This window comes from Narcine bancroftii, unplaced genomic scaffold, assembly GCF_036971445.1.
Source record: "Narcine bancroftii isolate sNarBan1 unplaced genomic scaffold, sNarBan1.hap1 Scaffold_108, whole genome shotgun sequence".
Classification (NCBI taxonomy): domain Eukaryota; kingdom Metazoa; phylum Chordata; class Chondrichthyes; order Torpediniformes; family Narcinidae; genus Narcine; species Narcine bancroftii.
Window position 1 is genome coordinate 7,868 of NW_027211829.1, and position 25,294 is coordinate 33,161.

General features: G+C 42.0%; 1 long non-coding RNA gene across 2 annotated transcripts; it reads right to left on the bottom strand.

Moving 5' to 3' along the window:
- Positions 1-406: 406 nt before the first annotated feature.
- Positions 407-22,948, bottom strand: LOC138750223 (uncharacterized). Of its 2 annotated transcripts, none has more exons than XR_011349177.1 (4): positions 22,876-22,948; positions 14,701-14,765; positions 13,651-14,155; positions 407-1,998 (listed from the first exon to the last, which is right to left on the bottom strand). It is a non-coding gene; the product is annotated as an uncharacterized lncRNA (long non-coding RNA). The 2 variants fall into 2 exon arrangements; XR_011349176.1 differs by lacking the exon at positions 22,876-22,948 and adding an exon at positions 19,081-19,565.
- Between the last annotated feature and the right edge of the window lie 2,346 nt (positions 22,949-25,294).

Below are 25,294 nucleotides of genomic sequence, written 5' to 3' on the forward strand. Positions count from 1 at the left end.
TCAGGTGGTGGTGGGAGGAGAGGGTAGTGCCGTCGAGGGAGTCACAGAAAGACATAACCCTGTTAAAAGAGGATATGAGTGAAGCAGGTTAGATGTAGCAGGTTATAGGATGGTGCTGAAGTTCGAAGTGTCTGAGGATAACATGTCCAATGTGGCAGCTGATGGTGGTAAGTGAGAAACCTGAGGGATTCTGTCATTGTTCTGCTGGAGAGGAGGTGGGGTAAAGGCAGAAAGCGAATTGGAGATATGGGTGCAGGCTTTTTCAATGACAGTATGGGGGATTCGGCAATTATTGAAGAAATAAGACATTTTGGGTATCCTGGTATGAGGACCTAAACTTGGGATTTTTACAGGCCCAGAGGACCCCAAAAGCTGGCAGCAATAGAAAATCACCAAGACAAATGGATACTTAAACAAACATCATTTTTAATTTTCTTTAAACAAAAAAACAGGATCAAACTTTAATTTAAAACTATTAACTTAATAGCCTTATATTAACCCCTTCTAATTCTAAGCGCTGGTGTTTTTAATATGTATAAAGTTCTTTGACACAACTCCAAGTTCACCGGTGTCTATCAATTCTTAAACTGTGCACAGAATTCAACTTTTATGAATTTTCACCAAGCTCTGGTGCTTAAAAGTAAATGTTTACCCTCCAGGAAGGCTCTTGTTGGTTTCAGAGAGGACTTACTTGGTCATTGGACACACAAAGACTGATTCCCTCTGATCAGCCACTTTGGGGTCTTGCCAATGAAACCCATCATGGTTTTCCAAATGATAACCTCTTCTGCAGGTCACCATAGAGTTCCTTTTGTTTCCCTTATTTCAGGTGAAACACTCAAGCCAGCTATTTCCTCTTGTATGGATGACAAAGTTTTTCAACAGGCTGAACTGAGAACTCACAACCCGTGTTCAAAATGGGTTTCAACAAGATGCCAGCTTGCCATCTCACTCTCTCGCTCTCTCTCTCTCTCCCTCTCTCTCTCTCTCTTAGAAAAAGTCTATTTGGTGTCATCTCTCTGCTTGCAAAACCACATGAACTTCTTAGAACAGCAAACTGGAACATGCTTTTGAAATTCTTTAGCAAAACTGTCTCCTTGTTTTGTCTTTGCAAATGTTCTCAGTGCCTGCATGACTCACTCTCAGCAAAGCCTTTGCAATTTAAATAAGAGCTGTTTTGTGAAGTGTTTGTGTTTGTTTGTGACCTCCACGACTCCTACAATCCATCTCTTTCAAAAACATATTTATATACAATGTAAAATGTATAATCATTGGAGGAGTTGTGATAAAACCAATGGTGTCCTTGCAAACTAAAAGTGGGAAGAGGTATACAGTGAGTTCTGGTGAGTGGAGTTTGTAATAGTTGAAACGTGAAACTCTCTCTCTCATTCAGGAGACAATTTACTGTCAAGTAATTAAAGTGTCATATCACATAAAATTGCTTTTTTCCTGCTGTCAGGTAGACAGATTCACCATTGGCAGAAATTGCTGAAATGACTCTTGTAGTCTGAGAAAGAAGCAAAAGAGAGTCATGCTCTCCCTCCCCCCCCCCACCCCCCCACCCAACCATCCCAAACCCTGAGCCAAGTCACTGAGGGTCTGTGGATTCTCTTTCAATGCTCACAGACCATCCAAGTCAATGGCAATGTGAGCTCCACTTTTGAATCTCTGACACGATTAGGAACCATTTCGCACCCACTCGTATCCCAAGTCTGATACCTGATACACTTTTAGCCAGTTTTGAACCAGTCTCTAGCAATCCATAGCCTAGTGTGAGTTCCTTGACTACTTTGTCCGGAAGCCCATAGCCTGCATGGGTTCCTCTCCTCAAGTCACCAACAGCCTGCCACCTATATGGGTCCTTCAGCTGCAAAACCCCTCACTGGTCTGCTTCCATGGTCACTGACTCGTGGAATGAATCCTCTGCTTCTCAGATGTTGATGGGGTGTGGTCTTCCTGTTTTCAGGTGCCCTGTGTTAGTCGGAGATTCTTACATATCTAGAGGGATGGAAAGGGCATTATTACAAATTGAAGCTTAATATTTGAATATTCAGGTGCTAAATTTGCAAAAGCATCGAGTATATATTTCTCAACCTAAATGTAATTTTTACTAAAGGAATACAATTTTGAATGTTTGCATGTCATCTTGGCATCTCTAAAAATATATCTGATTTCCAAGTAAGTGCAATACATTTCCTCATCACCGCAAATGCTAATTTAACAAATTTCAATTGATATATTAATAGTTTTAATTTGGGCCTTATTCCTTCAATATTTCCTAATAAAAATAAAGTTGAATTTTGCGGAAAAACAACGCCTGTAACTTGTTCCACAAAATTTGTAATTTTCCCCAAAAAGATCTTGCATTAGGACAAAGCTAAGTTGAATGCAAGAAAGTTGCGACATCTTCACCACACCTCAAACATTGATCTGATAATTCTGATTTTAGTCTATTCATTTTCTCTGGTGTAAGAAGTAACTGTAGAAGAAAAACTAGTTGTGAATTCCGTCCTCACTGCTGCAGTGTGGAACGCTGGACACTAGTTCCAGACTGCTGAGTTGAAGTGAATTAATACAACTCCACTGGATCACATGATCTCTGTTTCCAAATCAGCTTCCTGTAGAGCTTTTCAAATCCAAGTGCGAGTTACTTGACTCTAGGTGCAGCTTTCAGATAAATTCCTTGCTGACATTTGCTACATGACTGTTGTAAAAACAATTATACTAAACTAATTTATATCTTACATTGAGATCCTTATATGGATTTACCCATATCTGCCAATCAATTACAATATTCAGATCCATTTCCCACCTTTGTCTGGACTTATGAACACATCGAAGTAAATTTTTTAACAATTCCTCTTTATAAGGAATTTCTATTTCAGTACAACATGGTTGGTCCTAACTTATCCTTCAAATATGCTCTTGGGTGGAAATAGCAAAAAAAATTGCTTTGAGTTATATGATATTTATTTCTCAGTTGCTCAAATAACATTAATTGACCCCTTTCATAACAATCTTCAACATTTATAATCCCCTTACGAAACCAGCTATCCAGAAATTGATGATCCTTTGAAAAAGAGGCGAAGATTTTGAATCAAAGCCATTCTGGGTGATGTACATCCACTTAAACCAATTTCATCATTTATTTTATTCCATATATTAATCAAATGTTTCAACAATGGTGTATCTTTATCACCAACCATTAATTTCGATTCCCACCTAGATATAAATTCTTCTGCTTTTCCTCTCTTTTATTTTATTTGATATAATTTTAACCCATGGCAATTATTCCCTTTCAAACAAAGAAGCAAGAAATTTCATTTGAGCAGCTGGACACTAATTTTTAAAATGAGGAAGCTGTAGTCGTGTCAATGTAGAATTTGCATTGAGAGAAACGCAGCTGTCTTTAGCTACCTCATTGAATTGGCTAAAATGGCAGAACATGAGAGCAAATGTCCCGGAGGAGTGTGGGTCACTTATAACGTGGGATTCATTCGGAAATGTGTTCACATGACATAAACTCATGATGCAGACTGTTTTCTAAGAATGGAATACAAGAGGAAGGTTGACTAGGTCTCCAGCAGGATATAGATTACAAGATATAGGAGCAGAAGTCGGCCCACGGCCCAACTTTCTCCCCTTAACCCTTGATTCTTTGATGAATCAAATACCTGTCAATCTCTGTCTTAAATACACCCAATTACCTCATTTCCACAGATTCATGACCCACTGACAAAATCAATTCTACCACATCAGTTTTAAATTGACACCCTTTTATCCTGAATTATGCTCTCTTGTCCAAGCATCCTCCACCATGGGAAACACCTTTGCCAAATGGACTCTGAACAGGCCTTCCAGCATTTGAAATGGCTCTGAGGTCCCCCTTATCCTTCTGTACTCCAACTAGTACAGTCGAAGAGTCGACAATTGTTCCTCATACACTAACCCTTTCATTCCTGATATCATTCCAGTAAATCATCTCTGGCCTTCTCCAACACCAGCACATCTTTTCTCAAATACGGCACCCAAAACTCTAATTCAGTTTGAATGGAAAGGGAATTCTCTAATAACACAAACACAACAGTTAAATGATATTATGTCTTGTTGAAAATTACAAAAAATTATTAAAGAGTCAAATAAAAATTTCAAAAGATGCCGGGGCTCATTTATGGACCATTATCATAACCGAAAGAATTCGGGTTGTTCTGCTGTGTTATGAGAGCAGAAGATCCCAAAACCCACAGCAATAGATATTCACCAAGACAAATGGTTACTTAAACAAAAGTTGATTTTAATTATCTTTTAACATAAAAATGGAATTACACTTTAACTTACTTACTTTACCTAACTTACCCCCCTTCTAATTCTAAGTGCACCTGTGTGTAAGTTCAGAAAAGTTCTTTGGTTCACAGTCCAATCTCACTTCTCATTCCTCCAAGTTCACTGGTTGCAGGCCATTCTTATACTGTGCACAGAATTTAACTTATATAAAGTTCACCAGGTTTGGTGCTTGAAAGGTAAATAATTACTGTTCAGAAATGTTCTTGTTGATTTTCAGAGAGAGCTGTGTTGTTCAGTGAAGTATTAGGGTGTTTTTTACTCAACATACCAGCATCTGAAGTCCGTTATCTCTTCAGAAAAGTTCAGATAGCTTTAGCATGGAGCAGAGTTGAGCCAGCATTGCGCAGGTATTTAAGGGAATGTGTGGGCAGGCTTTGTTCTGGACAAAAATCTCACCAAATGACACCTCTTGAAATCAAGATTCAATCCATTTTGAGGAATAGAACAGGAGTTGTTCAACAAGAGCCTGGTGTTCCCTGAGGAGTTTTCTTTCAATTGTGGAAATAATTTTTTTAAAAAGCCCGTAATCTTCCTGATGCAGATCTTTGTATTTAACTTTCAGGTTGCTCTCTGTTGTTAACTTGGAGGCCTTTAATGGGGTGTCTGGGTGGAATCTTTGCTTTAACCAAGCAGTTCTCTTGCAATTTTCGAGCTGTAGGATGCGGTGCAGTTGCTTGCAAGTTTAGCAAGTGGGATTATGATGTGAAACTGCAAGTCACAGCGTGATTTTTGTTTTTGAAAATGCAAATGTGAAAATTTTAACTTTGGTCTCCTTGGTTTGCTTAAGTTTACAGAGGAGACGTTGGGTCAAGCTGAGAAGATAGAGTTGGATGCCCATTAGGCGAATCGACTGGGCAAAGCAGAAAGTACAAAACAAGGGACTGAAAAAATAATGAAGCAGACTGAAGTGCCGTTGAACCAAACCCAGGTAAAGAATTTAATTTTGTGCTGTGTACTTAAGAGACCAAACGATTTAGGCTTTTAGTGGTGACCTATTTAAATTAACAAAATCTGATTAGAATTGAAGTTTATGGAATGTTTGGAAGTTACCACAAAAAAATGGAGCATATAAATTAGATGTTGTAATTAAGGTAAATGAACAATACAATGAGCCTGGTGTCACAGTATCTGCCTCCCTCTACCATACATCGCCATTAAACCTTCTCCCCAATATGAACCTGATGTCACAGTATAGGCCAGAATTTATTGTACATCACTGTTAAACCTTCTCACTACAGTGAATCCGGTGTCAGCAGTATCTGTCAAAGTTAACTGTACATCACCTTCAGCATGCTTCCTACTCTGAGCCCGGTGTCACAGTTTCTGTCCCAGTCTACTGTACATCACCATTAAACGTTCTTCGCACTGTGAACTTGTTGTCACAGTATCTGACACAGTTTATAGAACATCACTGTTAAACTTTCTCATGACTGTGAATCCTGTCTCACAGATTCTGCCTCATTCAAATGTACATCAATGTTAAACCTTCTCCCCCCTGTGAACCTGGTGTTACAATACCTACCTAAGTCTACTGTTCATCACCGTTAAAACCTACCCACTGTGAATCTAGTGTCACAGTATCTGCCACAGTTTATTGTACATCTTGTTAAACATTCTCCCCACTGCGAACCTGGTGTCACAGTATCTGACACAGTTTATCGTACATTAATGTTAAACATTTTCACTCCCGTGAACCCATTATCTCAGTATCTATCTCAGTTCACCGTACATCACCGATAAACATTCTCCCCCCTGTGAAGCTGGTGTCAGAGTATCTGCATACATCTATCGTACATCACCGTTAAACATTCTCCCAGCAGTGAAAACAGTGTCACTTTCTCTGTCACAGTTTATCAAACAGAACTGTTAAACATTCTCCCCACCGTCAACCCTGTCCATGTCCCAGCATCTCAGTTTCTCGTGAATCACCAGGAAATCTTTTCCCCACTGTGAGGCCGGTTTTACTGTACCTACCACAGTTTATCGTACATCACCATTAAACCTTCTCCGCACTGTGCACCTAGAGTCATGGTATCTACCTCAATTCACTGTATATCATCATTAAATCTTCTCCCCACTGTGAATACAGTGTCACAGTATCTGTCTCAGGCTACCATACATCACTGTTAAACCTTATTCCCCACTGTGCACCTGGTGTCACAGTATCTATCTCAATTTACCGTACATCACCGTTAAACCTTCTCCCCACTGTGAACCTGATGTGACAGTATCCACCTCAATATAAGTTATATAGCCCATAGACCTTCTCCCCACTGTGAACCCAGTGAAATAATATCTGCCTCAGTCTTTTGAAAATCAACATTAAAATTTCTCCCCACTGTTAACTCTGTGTCTCTGTATCTGCAACATTGTATAGCGTGTCACCTTTAAACCTCTTCCGCACTGTGAACCTGGTGTCACACTACCTGCCACAGTTAACTGAACCTGACTGTTAAACCTTCTCACTAATGTGAACCCGGTTTCACAGTATCCCTCTCAGTCTCCCATCCCCTCTGTGAATTGGGTATAACAGTATATGCCAGAGTTTATTATACATCACTGGTAAACCTCCCCACTTTGAACCGGGTGTCATATTATCTGTCTCCATGCACTATACATCACCATTAAAGCTTCCCCCCACTCTGAACCTAGTGAAACATTATCTGACACATTTTATCATACAACACTGTTAAACCTCTCATTGCTATATAACCATATACAGCACAGAACAGGCCAGTGTGGCCCCACTGGTTCATGCCTGAACAAATCCCCACCCTCCAAGTTCCACTGACCAGCACCTGGTCCATACCCCTCCAATCCTCTCCCCTCCATGTAATTATCCAGTCTTATATTTAATGTAAATAACGTCCCTGCTTCAATCACCTCTGTTTGAAGCTTATTCCACATCCCAAACACCCTTTGCGTCAAGAAATTCCCCCTCATGTTCCCTTTATAATTTTCCCCCTTCAACTCAAACCATGGCCTCTGCTTTGAATATCCCCCACTCTTAATTGAAAAAGCCTATCAACGTTTACTCTGTCTGTCCCTTTTAACATCTTGAACACCTCCATCAAATCCCCCCTTAATTTTCTACGCTCCAGAGAAAAAATCCCCAGGCTGCTCAACTTTTCTCTGTAACTCAAACCCTGAAATCCTGTCAACATTCTCGTGAACCTTCTCTGCACTCTCTCTATTTTCTTTATATCTTTCCTATAATTCGGTGACCAAAACTGCACAAAGTACTCCAAATTTGGCCTCACCGATGCCTTGTACAATTTCATCATAACATCCCAACTCTTGAATTCAATACTCCGATTTATGAAGGCCAACATTCCAAATGCCTTCTTCACCACTCTATCTACCCGAGTATCAACTTTGAGGGTACTATTTACCATAACTCCTAAATCCCTTTGTTGCTCTGCTCTCCTCAATTGTCTACCATTCAATGTAAATGACCTAATTAGATTTGCCTTTCCAAAATGCAACACTTCACACTTATCCGTATTAAATTCCATCAGCCATTTCTCAGCCCACTCCTCTAGCTTTCCTATATCTCTTTTTAAGCTATGGTAATCTTCTTCACTGTCCATAATACCACCAATCTTTGTATCATCTGCAAACTTACTTATCCACATCACTACCCCTTCTTCCAGATCGTTAATATATATAACAAACAATAGTGGACCCAGGACTCATCCCTGAGGAACTCCACTAGTCACTGGCCTCCAATTTGACAAACAATTTTCTACCACTACTCTCTGATACCTCCCATCCAACCATTGCTGAATCCATTTCACTACCTCCTTATTTATATCTAATGCCTCTACCTTTTTGCCTAACCTCCTATGGCGAACTTTGTCAAAAGCTTGACTAAAGACTAAACAGACAACATCCACAGTCTTCGATTCATCAATCTTTTTTGTAACCCCCAAGAAAAACTCTATAATGTTTGTTAAGCATGATCTACCCCTGACAAAACCATGCTGACTACTACCGATCAATCCCTGTTCTTCCAAATATTTGTAAATGCCATCCCTCAGAACACTTACCATTAACTTACCCACCACAGACGTCAGACTCACAGGTCTATAATTTCCAGGCTAACATTTGGACTCTTTCTTAAACAGCGGAACAACATGAGCCACCCTCCAATCCTCTGGCATTACCACCATGACCAGTGACATCCTAAATATCTCTGTTAATGGCCCCACTATCTGTACACTAGCCTCCCTGAGTGTCCTTGGGAATACTTTGTCCAGACCCAGAGATTTGTCCACCTTTATCTTTTTTAACACTGCCATCACTACCTCCTCGGTTATCCTTATATGATTCATGACCTCTCCACTATTTTTCTTTACTTCAACTGGTACAATATTTTTTTCCCGAGTGAATACCGAGGAAAATAAATCATTTAAAATTTCCCCCATCTCCTCTGACTTCTAACAAGGGGTCCAATTCTATCTACAAGGGGTCCAATTCTATCCCTCACTAATCTTTTACTTTTAATGTACCTATAGAAACCCTTTGGATTTATTTTTACTCTGCCTGCCAAAGCCTCTTCATGCCTCTTTTTGGCCTTTCTAATTTCTTTCTGAAGATTTTTTTCTACACTCCTTGAAGTCCTCTTTCAATTTCTCATCACCCTGCTGTTTATACCTCTTGTACACCTCCCTCTTTCTCCTAACCAAATTTCTAATATTCCTCGAAAACCAAGGCTCCGTCTGACTTCCAGCCTTTCCTTTCATCCTCACTGAGACACATCTACTCTGTACTCTCTACATTTCTTTTTTGAATATTCTCCATTTTTCATTTATTTCCTTTCCTGAAAAAATCATGTCCCACTCAATACTCCCCAAATCCATTCTTATTCCTTTGAAATTTGCTTTTCTCCAATCCAGAACCTCAACTTTAGGCCCCTCCTTCCTCTTCCCTAAAACTACTCTAAAATTAATAGAGTTGTGATCACTAGACTCAATTTGTTCTCTAACATTAACCTCAGACACCTGACCTATCTCGTTCCCTAACAGGAGATCCAGTATTACACCGTCCTGAGTTGGTTCCTCTACGTATTGATTAAGAAAACTATCTTGTACACATTTGACAAACTCTAGCCCTTCCAGCCCTCTTACTGTATGGGTATCCCAATCAATGTGAGGGAAGTTAAAATCTCCCATGATCACTACCTGATGTTTATTACACATATATGCTATCTCCTTACAAATTTGTTCCTCCAATTTTCTTGACCCATTTGGTGGTCTATAATACACTCCTATTCATGCCCTCATGCCTCCTCCACCCCTCAATTCCACCCAAACTGCCTCACTGGACGATCCCTCCAAACCATCCTGCCACCTCATGGCAGTAATGTCCTCCTTCACAAGTAGAGCAACTCCTCCCCCTTTTATACCCCCTATTCTATCACATCTAAAACATTTGTATTCTGGAATATTGAGTTGCCAGTCCTGTCCCTCCCGTAACCAGGTCTCACTAATTTCCCCCACATCATAATTCCAAGTGCCAATCCAGGCTCTAAGCTCATCTACCTCGTCACTCTGCTTTTTGCATTGAAGGACATGCATTTCAGTATCTGTCTCAGCCACTGGACAACAACATTAAACCTTCTCCCTACTGTGAAACTGATGTCACAGTATCTGACACAGTTTATTGGATATCAGTATTAAACATTCTCACTACTGTGAAACAGGTATCACTGTATCTGCAACATTGAATCGTGTATCACTGTTTAACCTCCTTCCCACTGTGAACCTGTTGTCAAATTATCTGTCTCAGTCTACCATACATCACCGTTGATCAATCTCTCAACTCTGAATCCATTGTCACAGTATTTTCCACATTATAACATACATCACCATGAAACCTTTTCCCCACTGTTGACCTGATGCCACACCATCTGCTGTAGTTTATTGTACATCACTGTTAAACCTTCTAACTACTGCTGTGAACCCGGTCACACAGTATCTTCCTCATTCCTCCGTATATCACCGTTAAACTTTCTCCCGACTGTGAACTCGGTGTAACAGTATCTTCCTCAGTTTGCCGTACAGCGCTGTTAAACATTCTCACCTCCGTTAACTTTGTGTCTCAGTATTTGCCACAGTTTATCTTATATCACCGTAAAACCTTATCCCCACTGGAAACCTGTTGTCAGATTTTCTGCCACAGTTTATCATACATCACTGATAAACCTTATCTCCACTGGAAACCTGTTGTCAGATTTTCGGCCACAGTTTAACATACATCACTGATAAACCTTCTCCCCACTGAGAACCCAGAGTAACTGTGTCTGCCTCAGTCTGCTGTACATCACCATTAAACCTTCTCCCAACTGATAACCTGGTGTCACCGTATCAGCCAGAGTTAATCGTACATCAATATTAAACCTTCTCACTTCGGTGAACTCATTTTCATGGTATCTGCCAACATTTACCGGACATCACTGTTAAACCTTCTCCCTAATGTGAACCCACTGTCACAGAATCTGCCTAAGTCTACTGTACATTAATGATAAATTTTCAACCTACTGTGAAACCGGTATCACTGTATCTGCAAAATTGAATTGTATATCACCATTAAACCCCCTTCCCACTGTGAACCTGGTGTCACAGTATCTGCCCCAGTTTATCTTATTTCACTGATAAACCTTCTCCCAACTGTGAACCCGGTGTCACAATATCTACCTCAGTCTATCATATATCACCGCTAAATCCTCTCCCCACTGTTTACCCAGTTTCATAGTATCTATCTCGGTCAGCCATACATCAGCGTTAAACCTTCTCCCCACAGTGAACCCGGTGAAATAGTTATCTGCTTCAGTCTCCCAAAAATCACCATTAAAATTTCTCCCCACTGTTAAATCTGTGTCTCTGTATCTGCAACAATATATCTATCACGTGTCACCTTTACACCTCCTCCACACTGTGAACCCGGTGTCGCAGTACCTGCCACAGTTCATTGAACCTCACTATTAAACTGTCTCACTAATGTGTACCCGGTTTCACAGTATCCAGCACAGTCCACCGTACATCTCCGTTAATCCTTCTCACTACTGTGAACTCATTGTCACAATATCTGCCATATCTAGCGTACATTAAGTTAAAAGTTCTCCCCAATGTGAACCATTTGTCACTGCTTCTGCCATAGTTTATCGTACATCACAGTTAAACCTTTTCACTGCTGTGAACCCATTGTCACAGTATCTATCTCATTATCATTAAATCGTCTCCCGACTGTGAACCTGGTGTCACATTATCTTATACAGTTTATCGTACATTAGTGTTAAACCTTCTCACTGCTGTTAACCCAGTGTCACAATGTTTGTGACAGTTTTTCGTACATCTCCGTGAAACATTCTCCCCACTGTGAAGCTGAGGTCAGATTACCTGCCTCAGTCTGCCAGATACAGCACCGATTGCTCTCAGCCAAAGGTGCTGTAGTTGAGTTCGGGTGGCCAGAGGTGTCTGCTCAAGAAGGCCAGGGGCTGCCATTGCCCTTCAATGAATTGCTCCAGTGCGCCCCCTACTGCTGTGCTGGAAGCATCTACTGTGAGAGTGGTGGGTGTCTCTGGCCTCGCGTGTACCTGAAGGGTGGTGTTGGCCAGTGAGTCCTTGGCCCTCTGGAACACCTCCTGGATGTCTCTGGATGCTCTGCTCAGTGGACCACCCCACAGTATCCCATCAAGCCTAGAGTCTCTGTGTCAGCAATTCTCTGCTGACCACTGGCTGATGGCTTTGTGGTCAAATGTGTTTGTTTATGAAACCATTCCCTGGAAGGTGATAGGGCAAAGCCCTGCTGACTGGGACATTGTGCGGCACCAGGGCCAGACAAATCTTTCGCAACACCTGAGCCAGGTAGAACCTCAGCACAGAGCGCCATTTGGTGCCCTTGCACTTTGGTTCCATGCACAGCCACACACAATGATGGCCATGCTGGTTACACCCTTGTCCCCATTGATTGACCACGTACATGGACCCCCACAAGAATAGGAAATCTGTTTTGGGAATTGCCAGGGTGGAGGTGTGGGGATGGGCCAAACCTGCCCCACGTGCAGCAGTACTGAGAGTTCCTTTCACCTTGCAACTGATGATCAGGTTTTATCCGATTGAAAGAGTTGGGCATCTTTGTGCTTCTCCCTGTCTCCTAGAGCTGGGGGTCTCTGTACTGCTCCCCATCTCCTTGAGTTGGTGCTTTGTTCTCCACCATCCCCACAAGACAACCAAGACCCTTGGATGGAGGGTAGAGGCGCAGAGAGATCAGTGAGAACACAGGTAGTTTCAACAGGGTGGGGTCTATCCAGGTGCCTGATAACAGGAGGAACCAAGTGGGAAGGAGGATGCAGGTCATTCATTAGCAAGACATTGCGAGAGAGTGGATTCCTCGAACACTTGAGGGGAGAAGGCGCTGATCGATCCATTGGTTTAGGTGGGCCAGAGTCTTGATATGGCAGCTGACTGGAATTGTCAGCGGGATACTGAGACTTGGTAGAGGAGGGGAAGGAGGGTGCAGTAGTGTTCTGATGAGAGAGTGCTGAGGGAGAGGTAACATTGGTGGAACCTCAAGGCAAGCGACCCCTGATTGTTTGCAGGGATGGGATTTGTAAATAGACTCATAGATATCCAGCACAGAGCATCTCTGTCCCCCTGCCATCACGAAGGAGATATGGAATAAAAGCAGGACAGCCAGGCAGCTTCTTCCCACAGGTCATGAGATTGACAAGGCAACCTGAACTGGATGGGAGCAAAGAATGAAAACAGGGAGAGGAATATGGACTGATTACAACTCAGCCAGCAGAAGAGAGGGGCCGAAGGGCCTGATTCTGTGTTGTCTATCTGGACCAGCCTTTTGGATTCTAGCTTTAAAAAACCCAACCATTTTTAAATTTAATAATAACGGTACAGAATGAATGAAGAGACAAGAAGTCTGTCATGCAGCGAGCGTCTAAGGCACTTCCTGAAATGGAGGATCTGAAACCATGGGAGGTTCTGGCCGGACTGAGGCCCGACTTCTGCTAGAAGGAGGAGAAAATAAGCAGGGATAATGTGGGGGAAGGGGTGGAGAGGGGAGGGAGTAGGGATGGCTTCCTCCGTTCACCTCCCCTTTCCTCCACCCCGTTCCCTGTCCTGCATAAACTTGTACTTCTCACTTTGTTCGTTTGAGATTGGTCACAGTGTTTAAGCTACCAAAAGAAAATAGACACCCGCACTGAGAGCAGTTCAGTTTATACAAAGGTTTATTACAAATTCAAAAGCTGATTTCAAACTACAATATGCAAGCCCTTCCCAATTATACTTATCAACGCCTGGACTGGTCCCAACTGCCGAAGCGAGGCAACGACTGCACACTTGTAGTAGGTTGTCGGGCGCCGGTAGCAGCTTCTCCACCTCCCTCGACCAGGACGTTAGCTGGACTCCAGAAATTCTTCTTCTTGCTGACAGATGTTGCCACCTCTCAGAGAGTCTCAAACTTCAGCAGCGGGACCATGGCTTATATTACCCAAAAACTGCTTACCCAAGCACCAATTCCCAGCACAGTAAGAAAGATAAGCGAGCAAGCTAGCATATTAGGCTTCGATTGAATAATATAATTCTCAGCTTATCACTTTGAATACAATGTTATTTTGCATCAAGGCTAGGCCTCTGACAGTCTGTGACCAAAACAAGTAGAAACATTAAATGTTCTTGGTACACAGATGTCCTCTTGTCAGATAACTGCATCTCTGGCCCCTTGGTGGAATTTAGCTTATGTCTGCTGATTGTAAAAAACAAGCAGGTTCTCAGCCTTGCAGAAGCAAAGTCTGCAAGAGTATAAAACACGGTTTAAATCTTCCATTACATTCCTCTCCCCCTTTCCTTCCCCCGCTCGCCTCCCAGCTCCCCTCCCCCTTCCCATTCCCCTACTCCTAACTCTAACCCCTAACAAACCCTAACCTTAACACTACTGATACCCCCTATTCTCCACGTCCCCTAACTCTATCTCTTCCCCTATGCTGTCCCCTAACCCCACCCTAATCCTACACACCCACAACCCTACCCCTTACTCCTACCCTTACCCGCTTCCATTACCCCCTTTCTCCTACCCCCTTCCCCGACCCCTCCTTCCCCTAGGTTAAGGTTGGAAGGGGAAAGGGGGAGGGGGAAGGGGAGGTGAAGGGAGGAGAGCTGGGGTTAGGGCATAGGTGTGAGGGAAGGGCAAGGTGAGCAGGAGGGGGTTGGGATCGAGAAGGGGTAGAGGAGAAGGGGGGGGAGTGGGTGACGGGACATGGGAGATGCAGGGAATGGGGTTGGCAGGGCCAGAGGGAGAAGAAGGGGAGGGATTCAGGACATCATGATGTTGTCCGACCTCTGATCAGCTGGGTTGCAATGTTCTTCTGGACTCGTGTCTTGTCTCTGAGATCGCTCCTTCTCCTGGGAAGATAAATATGGGTGATAGAGATGCTGTCTGCGATGCCTGATCACGATGACTTTGGAGGGTCCCAACTCTTCCCCCTTCACCCCCCTCCCTACCCCTGCACACTAGGGCCTTTCCCCTTCCTCTGCTTTACCTGAGGAAGTGTGTTTTGGAGAAAAGCACGATCTATCTCTGCAGAGCTCAGAGCACCGTGTCTCCATCAGGCAACACCCTGGTTCACCACGACATGGCAGCAAGATGCTGGACAAATCATGGATGGATTGGTCGAATCCCTTCAGCTGACCCATATGAACCTACCCCACAACGATATTACCCTTCCCTCCCTCACACCAGTACCTTCTGTTTTTCTTTTATTCCTGTCCCCATATTAAAATAATTTTCATGCCTTTTATGGACCAGCCTCCGCTACTACCCCTGGCAATGCATTCCAGGCACCCACTACTTTCTGTGTGAATAAAATGTACCCCTCACATCTTTCCTAAAGTTCCCTCCTCTCACCTTATTTAGACGACTTCTGGTATTCTCGCCCCAGGAATGCACACAATATGCCAAGAGTGGTCTGACTCGAATTTTATACATCTGCAACATTACCTCTCAGTTCTTGAACTTATCCCCTGACTCCTGAAAGCCAGCACACAATACACCATCTTAAACTCCCTCTCAATTTTCACAGCAACATTGAGCGATTTATGTAGCAGGATCTAAATATTTCTCTGTCCTGCACACTGTTCATAATCCTGCCATTAACCAAGTGCTCTGCCCTCACGTTCTTGTAATTCGCATTCAATAAAGAAATTGGTCTATATGAAGCTACTTTTAATGGGTCTCCAATCTTCTTTGGAATAACTGTTATTTGTGCCCTTGAAACTGACTCTGGAAATAAACCTGTACCAGTTGCTTGTTTAAGTACATCTGATTTACAGGATTGAACTCCATCTGTCACTTCTCTGCAAACTGGATGACCTATGACAACCTTCTACACTGTCTACAACATCTCTACCTCTGTGTCATCCCCTGACGTACCCACCCTTCCACTCCCATCATCATTCATAAAAATCACAAAGAGCAGGGGTCCCAGAGCAGATCCCTTTTGAGCGCCACTAGTCATTGTTCCATCTACTACTACCATCTGTTTTCTGCAGACAAGCCAATTCTGAATCCATACAGCCAAGCCTCCATGGATCCCATGCCTCCTGATGTTCTGAATGAGGCCACTGTGAGGACCTTGTCAAGCACCTTACTAAAATCCACGTGCAGCGCATACACACCTTTACCTTCATCTATTTCCTTTGACACCTCCTCGAAATACTCAATTTGACTGGTGATGCAGGACCTGCTCCTCACAAAACTATCCATTAGTTTCCCCAGCATGTTTGTGCATTGCCCTCGGACTCAGCATCTGCAGACTTCCTGGCCAGTCCCTCCCTTACCCCTTCCCAGAGCTTCCGCATCCATTACAACATTAAGCATTGCTGCCCAGTACTGCCCAGTACAGACCTTTGTAAACGTTCTCCACAACCAACTAACCCTTACCCGTACCACACCCATAACTATGGGTGGATTGAATATCCAATTAATTTCTTTCTGAAGTAATGTATCATGAATTTGATGTTGATTCCAATTTTGAATAACTTTTCATAATTCTCGTTCAGCTCCTTTAAAGTTAGATCCATTATCAGAACATAATTCTTTTACTTGACCATGTCTAGGAATAAAACGCTAAAGAACATTAATAAAAGAGTCTCTGTCAAGCAATGACGCTACTTCAATATGAATTGCTCTCATAGTTAAACAAGTGAAAATAACTCCATATCGTTTTTCAACACTTCGTCCTCACTTTACTTGCAAAGGACCAAAATAATCAACTTCCACGGATGTAAATGGGAATTCATCAGGTGAAACTCTGTCCTGTGGTAAATCTGCCATTTGTTGTTGTCCAGGTTTTCATTCTCTCTGTTAGTCACAAAGAGATGAAACCTCATGATTTCATTATTAATATATTTAAGCACTGATGTTCTATCAGTCCAAAACACAGGATCTGCGGACTCCATCTGTAATTCTCTTCTTAACATAGCGTCCATTTTGCTCGCCATAATAGCAGCAGTCAATTCCATTCAAGGTCTGATGACTGACTTTAATGGAGCCACTCTGGCTTTTCCCATTACAAATCCACCATCTACTCGCACTTGGGTTATTTCACAGGACTCTGTAACTGACAGGATCAAAACCACCTTCACTTACATCAGAAAAATGGTGTAACTGAGCAAATGTGGCCACTCCAAAGTCTGTTGACGTCAAAACTTCCAAGTATTTGAAGACGCTCAATCTAATTTTTCCAATCTTGTGCAATGGATTCTGGATTAGTTTCATCCCATCCAAATTTTCTTCTGCACAAAACTGGTATTTGGCCGGGCTGATCATTAGGTTGAATTCGGCCAGTCGGGAGAAGAGGGTGTGCAGGTGAGACTTGTGTTGTGTCCAGTCTCTGCTGGCGACAAGAATGTCATCCAGATAAATGAACACGAAATTCAAATCCCTGCGCACCGTATCCATGAGGTGCATTATGTCTGGGCGGTGTTCTTGAGCCTGAAAGGCATGCATAAAAATTCGAACATGCCGAAAGGGGAGATGATGGATGTTTTGGGGATGTCATCTGGGTGCAATGGGATTTGATGGTACACGCACACCAGATCGACCTTGGAGAATACTCTCACACCATGCAGATTGGCCATAAAGTCCTGAATGTGAGGGATGGGGTAACGGTCAGGTACTGTCATGTCATTAAACCGTCGATAATCTCCGCAGGGGCGCCAGCCATCGGAGGCTTTTGGGACCAGGTGGAGCGGCGAGTCCCAAGGACTGTCGGATGGACGAATGATCCCCAGTTCCTGCAGATGCGAGAACTTCTCTTTCGCTATCTGGAGCTTATCTGGTGGGTTTAACAGTAATGTACGATAAACTGTATCAGACACTGTGACACCAGGTTCACAGTTGGGAGAATATTTAACGGTGAGATACAGTAGACTTTGGCAGATACTTTGACACCAAGTTTTCAGTAGTGAGAAGGTTTAACAGTAATGCATGATAAGCTGTGGTAGATACTGTGATACCAGGTTCACAGTTGGAAGAAGTTTTTACGGTAATGTAATATTAACTGTGGCAAATAAAGTGACACCAGGTTCACATTGGTGCAAAGTTTATGGTGATGTACGGAAGACTGATGCAGATATGGTGACACCGCATTCACAACGAGGAGAAAGAATATCAGTGATGTGCAATAAACTGTGGAATATACTGTGACTCCAAGTTTACAGTGGGGAGGTTGAACTGTGATGTACGATAAATGGTGGAAAAAACAGTGATGAATGGGTCAACTTGGGGAGAATGTTTAACGGTGATGTACAGTCGACGACTTTGGCAGATACTGTGACACTGTGTTCACAGTACTGAGATGGTTTAACAGATATGTATGGTAGAATAAGGCAGATTCTGTGACTCCAGGTTTACAGTGGTGAGAAGGTTTAAAAATGATGTACAATAAACTGGCAGATACTGATACTTGGTTCACAGTGGGGAGGAGGTTAATGGTGATGTACAGGAGACTATGTAGATACGTTGATACTGGGCTCAGAGTAGGAAAAAAAAGCTTTATTGGTGATGTATGGGAAACTGAGGCAGTTACTGTGACACTGGGTTCATAGTGGGGAAAATGTTTGACAGAGCTGTACGATAACCTTTGGCGAATAAAGGGACACCAGCTTCACATTGGGGAGAATTTTTAATGATGATGTACACTAAACTGTGGCAGATACAGTAACACCAGGCTCACATTGACGAGAAGGTTTACTGGTGATGTACGGTAGACTGGCAGGCTCTGTAACACCGAGTTCACAGTAGTGAGAAGGTATAATAGTGATGTACGATAAACTGTGGCAGATACAGTAAAACCGGTTTCACAATGGGGAGAAGGTTTAATGGTGATGTGTGGTAAACTTAGGCTGATACTTTAACACCAAGTTAACAGGGTGAGAAGGTTTAACGTTGATTAACGGTAGACTGAGACAGAAACTGAGAGACAGCATTCACAGTAATGTGAAGGTTTAAAAGTGTCATAAACTATGTCAGATACTGTGACAAGATGGTGCAGAGGGTAGACGTGTGGTTCCACCCTTTCGCAGTTAGACTATTAAATGCTCGATTTTAAAAGTTGTAAAAGTGATTAAAAATACTGTTTATAGACTTTGGAATAGTGGAGGATCGAAATGGCTGCAAATGTGAAAAAATCGAAAACTCAGTTACAGAAGAAATTACCTTACAAAAGTGTTGAAGAACTGAGGCCAAGTTCAAGTTGAAGTAACAGAGTTGTCGACTGGAGTCTCCAAGCCTCAGAGGATTCCTGCCCAGCTAAGTATTTCGTCGGCGCTAGCTTAGCGATGAATTCAGCGGTTTCGACTCGTGCACTCGTGAACACAGGCGTGAGGGCGAGCCAGCTGAACGAGGACAGGCACGTGAGCCTGCAGCATTGCCTGGTGGTCAGGAGAGGTACAGTGTAGCATCAGATGACGCACCTGCGCAGTCGGTGGCCCTACCGGGCATGTGCAGTGCGTCAAGGGTATACAAACCTTTGGAGAAGGTGTGGGCTGTGGGGGAGCCTGAGCGACGGTGAACTGACGAGGTCGCTCACTGTTGAGGTAGGCATGCTGTTGTTGAGTGTCCAGACCTGCAGCCGCACTGGAAGAGGACCTACTGCTTTGGAACAAGAAGAGAGCTCAACTTCATTAGAATTTGAAGAACTGGGGACTGCGGCAAAAGAAGGTCAGCCTCAAAGGCAGGTGATGGATCCTGGACTGGATTCTGTGTTTCCAATTCTGGAAGGGATTGCTCAACTCATGGAAGATATGGCAAATATGTCAATGCAGATGACTCATCAGATGACTCAAGGATTTTCGAAATGAAAACTAAAATGAACACTGTGCGTGAAGAAATAACTTTTATGAAGCAAGATATTAATGTAGTTAAGAGTGATGTTACGAGATGGACACGATCAGTGGATACTGTGCAAGATCATTTTAAAAAGATTGAGGAGGCTTTCTTGAATGCAAGAGTCAAGTGGAGCGTAATAGAGAAAAAATGGAAATTGTAGATTGGGGGATTCAGAAGAAGGAATTATTGAAGAAGTTTGACTCATTAGAAAACCAATGTCGTAGAAATAATGTTAAGATAGTAGGTCTTCCGGAAGATATGGAAGGTTCGGATCCGGTGAAGGTTTTGAAGAAATGGATCCCAGAAGTGAAGGGCAGGTAATTCGTTCCAGATGGACTGGAATTAGATTGAGTGAACAGAGCGTTAAGGAATAAACCGTTTCCAGGCCAATTACCACGAGCAGTTTTGATTCGCTGTTTTAAATAACAAGACAGAGAGGTGATACTCCGATTGGTGGTGCAGAAAACATGGCAAAATCAGACTCCACTGATGGTTCAAAATAATAGGGGTTTTTTAATGCAGATCTGAGTCAAGAAATTATCAGAAGAGACCGAGAATTTAATTCAGCCTAAGAAGTATTGTGGCGAAAGGGATATAAATTTGCTTTTCGTTATGCGGCAGTATTGAAAGATTTTTATGGGAATTTTCAATCTCAGTTTTTTGAGAATGACCATGATGCTTTAATATTTGCTAATTCATTGCCAGATGTACGAGGAAATGGGTGATCGTCACCATTGTCACCAAAGGGAAGGGTCAATGGGAATGGAAATGGGAAGATTGGAAAATATGGAAAGAATGGGAAAAAAGTTGAATGGATGCAAAGTCTTCTCGATATTGACGATCTGGAACAATCATTGGGACTGGAATCACTGGGTTGAATGTTTTTGTTTCAGGACTTTGTGAAAGTCTGACTGGGGGTGGGTGACACTGAGTCCTTTAGTCACCTGCTACTTGTGGACTTTACCACACCCAGATTTTTAGGGGGCTACTACTTTTGAGTATCTTGTTTTGCGATTGATGTTTCTCTTTTTTTTGGAATTTTTAAAATAGGTGGGATTCGAATACAGTGAGACTTAGAAGGGGAGTATTATTTTATAGTAGGATTCACATTTGTGAGAAGGTTTTAGAGTGATATAATATGAACTGTGTCAGATACTGTGACACTAGGTTCACAGAGCGAGAAGGTTTAACAGTGATGTATGGTATGTTGAGGTAGATAATTTGACACCAGGAGTAAAGTGGGGATCAGGTTTAACGGTGATGTACTGTAGACTGAGGCAGATACTGTGACACCAGATTCACATGAGAATAACGTTTAATGGTGATGTGCGGTATGTTGAGGTAGATAAAGTGATACCAGGTGCACAATGGGGATAATGTTTAATGGTGATGTATGGTAGACTGAGGCAGATACAGTGACACCAGGTTCACAGTGGGGAGGAGGTTTAATGGTGATATACGGGAGACTGAGGCAGAACTGTGCCACCAGGTTCACAGTTGGAGAAGGTTCAACAATGAGGTAGGGTAGACTGAGACAGTTATTGTGACACTGGGTTCACAGAAGTGAGGAAGTTGAAAAGTAATGTCCGATAAACTGTATCAGATACAGTGACACCCATTCACAGATGTGTAAAGGTTTAACGATGATGTATGGTAGACTGATAAGAGATACTGAGACAATGGGTTCACAACATTAACACAGTTTAACAGTCATGTACAATTAACTGTGTGAGATACTGCGACACCAGGTTCAGAGTGGGGAGATGTTTTAACGGTAAAGTACAGTTGATGTTGGCATATACTGTGACGCTGAGTTCAGGGCAGTAAGAAGGCTTAATGGTGATGTGCGTTAAACTGAGGCAGATACTTTAACACCAGGTTCACAGGAGGAAAAGGTTTAATGTTTATGAACGGTAGACTGAGGCAGAAAATGTGAGATGGATTCCACAGTAGTAAGAAGGTTTAACAGTGATTTACTTTAAACTGTGTCAGATACTGTGACATCATGTTCACATTGGGGAGAATGTTTAACAGTGATGTACGGTAAATTGAGATGGATATCGTGACACCGGGTGAACAGTGGGGAAGAGGTTTATCAGTGATGTACGATAGACTGAGATCAATCCCGTGACACCAAGTTCACAGTAGTGAGAAGGTTTAACGGTGATGTACAGTAGACTGAGGCAGATACTGTGACACCAGGTTCACTTTGGGGAGAAGGTTTAACGGTGATATACTGTAAATTGAGATATATACCGTGACACCAGGTTCACAGTGGGGAGAAGGTTTAACGGTGATGGACGGTAGACTAAGGCAGATTCTATTACACCAGGTTCACAGGGGGGGGGAGAAGGTTTAACGGTGATATACTGTAAATTGGGATATACACCGTGACACCAGGTTCACAGTGGGGAGAAGGTTTAATGGTTATGGACTGTACACTGAGGCAGATTCTATTACACCAGGGTCACAGAGGGGAGAAAGTTTAACATTGATGTACGATTAACAGTGTCAGATACTTTGACATCAGGTTCATATTGGGGTGGCAGGCAAAGTGACACCAGATTCACAGTGGAGAGAGGTTTAATGCTGATGTATGGACGACTGAGATCATTACTGTGACATTGGCTTCACAGCAGTGAGAAGGTTTAACAGTAATGTACAATACACTGTGTCAGGTACTATGACACCAGGTTCACAGTGGGGAGAATGTTTAATGAGATGTATGATAAACTGTGGCAGATTCTGTGACAACAAGTTCACAGTGCGGAGAATGTTTAATGGTGATGTACAGTAGACTGGGACAGATATACTGACGCTGGATTCACTGTAGTCAGAAGGTTTAACAGTGATGTACAATAAACTCTGACCTATACTGTGACATCAGGTTCATATTGGGGAGAAGGTTCAACAGTGATGTACGGTAGAGGGAGGCAGATACTGTGACACCAGGCTCATTGTATTGTTCATTTATCTAATTTATATGCTCCATTTTTTTGTGGCAACTTCCAAACATTCCATAAACTTCTATTCTCATCAGATTTTGTTCATTTAAATAGGTCACCACTAAAATCCCAAATTGTTTGGTCTCTTAAGTACGCTGCACAAAATTAAATTCTTTACCTGGGTTTGGTTCAACGGCATTTCAGTCTGCTTCATTATTTTTTCAGCCCCTCGTTTTGTGCTTTCTGCTTTGCCCAGCCGATTTGCCAAATGGGCATCCAACTCTGTCTTCTCAGCTTGACGCAATGTCTCCTCTGTAAACTTAAGCAAACCAAGAAGACTGAAGTTAAAATTTTCACATTGGCATTTTCAAACACAAAAATGACGCTGTGAGTTGCAATTTCACATCAAAATCCCACTTGCTAAACTTGCAAGCAACTGAATCGCATCTGGTTTGCATAATGTACACACCCCTTTTCGGAAGAGATAACGGACTTCAGATGCTTGGACGTTGAGTCACAAAAACATTAATGATTCCCTGAACAACACACCTCTATCTGAAAACCAACAAGAACCTTCCCGAGTAGTAAATATCAACAAGACATAATATCATGTAACCATTGTGTTTGTGTCGTTTGAGAATTGCATTTCCATTCAATCAGAATTAGAGTTTTGGGTGCCATATTTGAGAAAAGATGTGCTGTTGTTGGAGAAGGTCAGAGATGATTGACTGGAATGATATCAGGAATGAAAGGGTTAGTGTATGAGGAACAATTGTCGACTCTTCGACTGTACTAGTTGGAGTACAGAAGGATATGGGGGTCCTCAGAGGCATTTCAAATGCTAGAAGGCCTGGACAGAGTACATATGGCAAAGATGTTTCCCATGGTAGGGGATTCTAGGACAGGAGAGCATAATTTCAGGATAAAAGGGTGTCAATTTAAAATAAATGTGGAAAAATTGATTTTGTCAGTGGGTCATGAAACCCACGTGAGGTCATTGGCTGTATTTAAGGCAGAGATTAACAGGTATTTGATACATCAAGGAATTAAGGGTAATGGGGAGAGAGCTGGGCAGTGGGGCTGAGTGGGTGAATGGTGGAACAGACTTGACGGGCCTACTTCTGCTCCTATATCTTGTGATCTATATCCTGCTGAAGAACTAGACAAATCCTCCTCTTGTATTCCATTCTTAGAAAACATTCTGCATCGTGGTTTTATGTCACATGAACCCATTTCAGATTGAATCCCATGTTACAAATAACCCATTGCAAATTCTGCATTGAGAGGACTGCAGCTTCCTCATTTTAAAAATTGTTATGGAGCAGCTCAAATGAGATTTCTTGCTTCTTTTTTTGAAAGGGTTAAAATAGAATCAAATAAAATAGGAAAGGGAAAAGCAGAAGAATTTATGTACAACTGGGAATCAAAATTAATGGTTGGTGATAAAGATACACAATTGTTGAAACATTTGATTAATATATGGAATAAAATAAATGATGTAATTGGTGTAAGTGGATGTACATCACCTAGAATGGCTTGGATTCAAAATCCTCGTATCTTTTTCAAAGGATCATCAATTTCTGGACAGCGGGTTTCGTAAGGGGATAATAAATGTTGAAGATTGTGATGAAAGGGGTCAATTAATGTCATTTGACCAACTGAGAAATAAATATTATATAACTCATAGCAATCTTTTTTTGCTATTTCCAACTTAGAGCATATTTGAAGGATAAGTTAGGACCAACCATGTTGTACTGAAATAGAAATTCCTTATAATAGGAATTGTTAAAAAAAATATTTGATAATGTCCTCTTTATTACAAATAGGAACCTTTAAATGAGGAGTTCATAAGTTGAGACAAAGGTGGGAAATGGATCTGAATATTGTAATTGATTGGCAAATATGGGCAGATCTACATAAGGATCTCAATGCAAGATATAAATTAGTTCAGTATAATTGTTTTTACATCAGTCATGTAGTAGATGTCAGCAAGGATTTTATCTGAAAGCTGCACCTGGAGTCAGGTGACTCAGGCTGTTGGATTTGAAAAGCTCCTCAGGAAGCTGATTTGGCAATAGAGATCACGTGATCCAGGGGAGTTGTATTAATTCACTTCACATCAGCAATCTGGAACTATTGAGCAGAGTTCCACACTGCAGCAGTGAGGAAGGAATTCACAACTAGTTTTTCTTCTACAGTTATTTCTTTCAGCAGTGAAATTGAATAGAATAAAATCAGAATTATCAGATCAATGTTTTAGGTGTGATGAAGATGTCGCAACTTTCTTGCATTCAACTTATCTTTGTCCTAATGCAAGATGTTTTTGGGGGAGAATTACAATATTAATGGAACAAGTTATAGGAGATGTTTTTCCACAGAATCTGACCTTATTTTTATTAGGAAACATTGAATGAACAAGGCCCAAATTAAATCTATTAAAATATCAATTGAAATTTGTTAAATTAATGTTAGCGGTGATGAGGACATGTATTGCACTTACTTGGAAATCAGATATACATATATTTTTAGGGATGCCAAGATGACATGCAAATATTCAAGGTTGTATTCCTTTGGAAAAAATTACAAATAGCTTGAGA